The sequence below is a fragment of the Zingiber officinale genome, chromosome 3A, assembly GCF_018446385.1.
Source record: "Zingiber officinale cultivar Zhangliang chromosome 3A, Zo_v1.1, whole genome shotgun sequence".
NCBI classification, from domain to species: Eukaryota; Viridiplantae; Streptophyta; class Magnoliopsida; order Zingiberales; family Zingiberaceae; genus Zingiber; species Zingiber officinale.
In genome coordinates, this window is record NC_055990.1 from 121,871,183 (window position 1) to 121,877,045 (window position 5,863).

At 35.7% G+C, this 5,863-nt stretch overlaps 2 long non-coding RNA genes across 2 annotated transcripts; one reads left to right on the plus strand and one right to left on the minus strand.

Annotated features, from left to right (window-relative positions):
• Nucleotides 1–504: 504 nt before the first annotated feature.
• Nucleotides 505–1,108, minus strand: LOC122053990. The gene is made up of 3 exons (XR_006132490.1): nucleotides 985–1,108; nucleotides 784–878; nucleotides 505–565 (listed from the first exon to the last, which is right to left on the minus strand). It is a non-coding gene; the product is annotated as an uncharacterized LOC122053990 (long non-coding RNA).
• A 2,542-nt stretch (nucleotides 1,109–3,650) lies between these two features.
• Nucleotides 3,651–4,393, plus strand: LOC122053991. Its single transcript, XR_006132491.1, has 3 exons — nucleotides 3,651–3,783; nucleotides 4,114–4,183; nucleotides 4,304–4,393. It is a non-coding gene; the product is annotated as an uncharacterized LOC122053991 (long non-coding RNA).
• Nucleotides 4,394–5,863: the final 1,470 nt, after the last annotated feature.

Sequence of the window (5,863 nt, forward strand, 5' to 3'; positions counted from 1 at the left end):
TATAAACAGGTAAAATATACCTGAGATGCAAAACCAATCAATCAATCAAACATGTAAGATTTGGGTAGTGATTAACCGAAACAGATAAGAAACACAATTAATGCAACATGTTAATTTAATTACTAAGCATATCAAATGACATAAGTCAAAAGTACCCGCCTCCAATAGGAAAAGTCCAATCAGTCCAAATCCGACGTTGAGATACTCGTCTCGCGTCAAGGTTCTGTATATCAAACATAATGTCTAGTTTAGATATTTCTATAATACCACAATTAGCCAAACTACATTCTAATCCAATTAAAGAAATTTAAATTGGATCCAACTAATCCTTCCAACAAAATTAATGAACCCTAATTAAATAAAATCAATGGGTCCACCAGGGTTAGTTCCTTAACCCTAATCATAACATGAGATTAAAAATCTAAAGCTAATCCAATCTACCAATCTCCAACATAAACCTAATCAATATACACGAAGCTCAAAAACCCTAAACCTTACCTCAAATTTTTCCGATGCCTCAGTGCTGCTCAAATCCTGAAGAACTTACTGTCGAGACCCGGAGAAGCTGCTGTGGGAAAACAGTGACAAGTAACATAGTTATCAACCAACAAATTCAGCACAGGATCCAAATCAAAAATCCAAATACCCCTTTTTTCCTTACCTAACTCACTACACCCTGTTGGGACCAAAAATGAGGTAAATAGGGGAGATCACAAATCAGATTCGAGATTCAACCACAGTACAGAATTAAATCACTATAATCTCAATACCAACCATACTTACCTCCAAGATCCGGCTAAAACACAACTCGATATTGTCTTCGGCACTACCAAGCAGAGACACAAGAAGAACTCGTCACTGCTTGCTCCTGTCTGATACTAAACCCAAACAGATACGCACCGGCAAGAGACCCAAAACCAGATACACTATCCTGATCAAAAACAGAAATTCAAACCAAGAATCCAACAAGGGTAGGCTGCTCACCTCACTACTGTTTTGTTCGGATCCAACAGCAAGAGAAAACCTAGGGCACAACGCAAGAAAACCAGAAGAAGGCGAGGCTAGGGCTCGGCTCTGCCCCTGGTCGAAGATGTGCGCTGGTGAGGAAATAAATGAGGGGATCGCAAGTCCGAGAGGAGAAGTCGGCCGGAGAAGTAGGACTGAGGAGAACAGCTCGACCGGCGGCGACGCGATAGCAACACACCGAGAGGGAGAGGTCAGGTTGTGCCAGGAGATGCCGAGCACTGCTGGGCGCTAGGGCTTTTTGGACCGGCGGCGCTGGGTGGAGTGGCGTCGACTTCTTCCCTTGGTCACGGATTAGGCACGAGGGAGAGAGGAAAACCGCCGGGGTCGCCGGTTAGAGCTCCGGCGGTTAGGGCTCGGAGATGCCTGGCGCGCGACGAGGCTCGAGCACTCGGGTTCGGCGAGGAAGAGAGAATGGCGGAAAGAAAATAAAGAAAAGGCAAAATAAATAAAGAAAAGGAATTAAGAAATTCAACTTTTCCTCATTTAAATGGGGTAGCCTAAACAGGCTTTTCCCCGACCCCATTTTCATCCCCGTTAACTCGTCCATACGAGCTCCGAAAAATTCCCGAAAAATTTCCAAAAATTCCGGAAAATTCCCTTATTAATATTCGCCTATTTTCCGGTATTTTACAAATACACATCAATTTTGCTCATCCAAATGGAATCAAATGCAAAAATCAATGTAGATTTGTCAAAACATTGAAAAATAATCCTTACACCATAAAAACTGAGAATAAGCTAATTCTTAGCTCTAATGCCAATTGTTAGAATTGTGATACATCAATAATGAACTAAATGATGCATCTATAACAAGATCTAGCTACATCAATCTTTAAAGCAATATTGAAACCAAAATAATAGCTAGCGAAGGGTTGATCTGAATCCATCACAAAGGACTATTACTTTTTACTTATTGTCGGAGTTACTACAAGCACGGAATAATCTTCTATAGGAGTGGACCGTGGCAATCCATATTCCTTCTCAATAGGGAAGAGAGAAGATCAATGAAGAAGCTCAAGATCCTATCCTAATCCATGAGCATCTTTCCTTATATACCAAGCTCATCCTATAGGGATCATCCACCTTAAAGTTCATCAATCATTAACAGTCCATTCACTATAATAAAAATGTTAAAAGACAACATCATAAAGACAATAATTTTAGAAGAAACTGTTATGAATTTGGTAAAAGATAACTATTTTTGATAAAATTATTATCTTTGAACTCCCATAAAATATAAAAGACAACAGTTTTATGAAAACCATTGTTGTTGAGTGATTTTTCTAAAATCAACAGCATATTTTACAATGATTTTTTAAAATCATTGTCTTTAAATGCTTTTTAGGGGATACAATAATAGTTTTATAAACCATTATGTTTTTACATTATTTTATATAGTCAAAGACAACATTTTTAATAAACTGTTGTCTTTAACTTTATTCTTTAGCCATTTTTCTCATTCACAGTTTTTGTTGCTACCGTGTTTTTCTTTCCCTCTTTCCGAACAAATTTTGGCATTGTGCCCCCCCCCCTCCCTACCCTTCCCAAACCCTAAGTTGTTTTCTTTCCCCCTCATATGAGGAGATCTCTTCATGCAGCTAACCCTTGCTGTTTTGTCTTCCTCCTCCTTCCCTAGTCTTTGATTGAGTTGCCCCTCCTTTGTGGTAAGGCTGCCTTCCACCCCGATCTTCTCATTTTCGGCACCAACTCCTTTTGCGCCTTCACCCTCAACCTTGTCATCTTCTTGCTAGTCATGAAGACCTCTGCACTCACCATGAACGTTGTCGGCGTCATCAAGGATGGACTCCTCATTGCCTTCTCTTAGTCCATCATCTATGACACAATCACCCCCATCAACCTCTTTGGCTTCAACATCGCCTTCTTCGGCGTTGCCTACTACAACAAGGGGCCTTGTGGCCTCTTCTTCCTCCACATCCATCCACCTCTAGGGTTTTCTTGTTCTTCATAGTCCTCATTCTATCCGTGTTCTTTCTGCAAGAGTCTTCTGCCAGAAAGGCTCTTCCTTGGCTTTGGAGGTGAGAGGATTCAGAGCATATAAGCAAAGCAGCAGCAGGCTCATCAAACCTTTAGATCGTACGTTTTCTTGTGTTAAATTTGAGTTAAGCAATGCTCTTTTGTTCATCTTCAAATGTTCTTCTATTGTTTTCTAACCCATTCTTTTGTTCTTTGATTAACATCGCCAATCCTCAACTTGTTATTTTCCCGAGTTTTTTTTGTTCTTCTCTTGATGCATTATTGGTTAATCTGGATTTGTGGTGATCTTTTTTTCTTATGCAATGGTTTATTTCCAATGCAGTGTAGCATGTAGGATTTTATTTATTTTGGGGATTTATGTTGTTTACTTCTATGTTTCTGCTTTTCTTATTTGTTAAATATATTCATTTAGTTTTGTAAACTTGCGTCGATGTATTATTCTTCATCTTGGATCGTTGTTTGATGTGGCTACTTTTTTCTTGAGATGTAATAATTGATTAGCAGTTATGTTTGCTTGTCTCTTTGATGATTAAAAATTGTTTATTTTGTATCTTTAATTTTTTTTGTTCTCATTTGATTCAATCTACTTATGGTTTAGTCTCTTCTTTTTCAGATATTTTTCATGAATTAATGGAGTCAAAAGGTGGGGAAAAGTCTAGTAGTAGGAGTTCATTATAGTACGAAGCTCCCCTTGGCTACAACATTGAAGATGTTTGACCACATGAAGGAATCAAGAAGTTCTAATTTGTTGCTTACTCCAATGTAAGAACCTCCAAAAACACAATAGTGAAGAAGGAAGAAAACAATTGGATCTTTTGCTTTCTTATTGTTCTTTGTTGTATATCAATTTGTTGTTCCCATGAAAATTAATTGTAACCATTTGATCTTTTGCCGTGCGTGAGGAAGCCATCTTGATATTCCTTCTGATATTCTAAATCATTAGTTGAATATATGATATGAGAACTTGTCCTTCATAACTTGAGAATGGAAAAATATACAAAAATGAGTATTTTTCTTTCATATTATTTCTTTTGTCCTTCATAACTACATAGTTTATGCCTTTACCTTTTCTTTCTTGTATTCTTGTGTCAGTGGGATACAAATTACTGAAGCACTCAAAATACAGATGGAGGTGCAAAAACGGCTTCAAGAACAATTAGAGGTAATTAAGTTCCATGTGCACTATGAAAAGATATATGATATTTTTATTATTTTTGCTTCTTGTAAATTTCTAAACGATTTAGGAAATGAAATGATAATAGATTTGTATGGATGATTACAGGGAGCAACAAATACAACCTCAGGGGTGTGATTGGGAAGTACTTCGATAGATCTATGTACATCTCACCTAAGATTTCACTCTATTATTTGGTTAGTCCTGTTTATACTAATCCATTTGATTTGCACATTTTAGGATTTGATTGTTTTTAACTGAAGACTACTTGATAATTGTTCAAGGATTACAAATGGGTACATGATGATGATTTCTAGTACTAGATAAAAGACTATCTTTAAAAATACATGAAATGATGCATCTTTAAAAAAAAATGCCAAGTGAAATAGGTTGATTGTTGCTCATTGGTGGTAAATTGATAGACCATTCATGTGAGTTAAAATTGAGTTATGTGCTGATAATATATATATCAGATAATGCCTCTATCAATTGTTGATATGTTTTATCATGTTTTCCTATGAGTTAGTGTTTTTTCATTGTTTGCCAAAGATAACTCTATTGTCATTCTGTTCCCATCTTTAGATGGCATGTAAAAGAGAAGTCCATATTTCACTATTTGCTTATAGTTCTTCTCCTTTTCTACAAAATCTCCAGAGTTATTTACCTAACTTTGTTCTTTGTAAGCTAAACTCATATTCACCATATCATTTGGCAATCAATGAGGAAAAAAATATATGAATTGAATAAGAGATGTCATGTGCTTAGCCATCACACTACAATGATTCATTCTGTTTTCTTTATATAAACCTGCTTTACTTTATCTTCTGAATTAGATAAAGTAGCCTTAGTTAATAATGCAAACGCAAATCCTTCAATATTGTTGAAACATCAACTAATGATCTGGTTGAACACAATGTTTTCTTAGTAGAATAATTTGTCCCGATTGTTCTTGTAGGGCTAGGAAGAAGGTGAAGGCCTTGGCAAAGAAAAGCAAGGCATTAAGGGTAAATTTGTAAAAATATTCTTTTGTGATTTAGAGCTTATTTAATTAATAATTCATGTATAGGAATTGGTTTGGATAATCCTTCTAATACATTAAGTGTAGTCATATTCACTTGCCATTTGATACTTTCCAATTTGACATTATTCTTTTAATACATTAAGTGTAATCATATTGTTGCTCGGATTATGTAGATTTGGAGCCTTTTTGTTACCTTATTTTTTGAATTTTTAAACACTATTATCTTTTTGTTGCTCAGACTAAAAGGATCTTTACTGATGTAATTTTAACTTGTTTTACATGACCAGGATTTATTGGTTAAGATTTCTCAGATTTTAGTTGTTTGATAGGGATCCATGAATCTACATGTTTGTGTACATATGCTCTATTTTCTATACATGTGCCAAATTTCTGTACATGTGTTCTATTTTCTACATCTAGTATCTTATTTATCCTATTTGTGTATTATATGTTTATGTGCTCTATTTTTTTCCCCTTACTTTTTAGTGGCATCTACTGCCTGTAACAGTAAGTTGTTACTTGTCTATTTCTATTTTGGTTGTGTAAAACAACTTGTAAACTAATGGTTGCTTCATTTAGTAATTGATTCTAGTTAAAATAGATGTTGCAAACTTGAATATCATTTTATAGTTGATGAACTGTCTTGT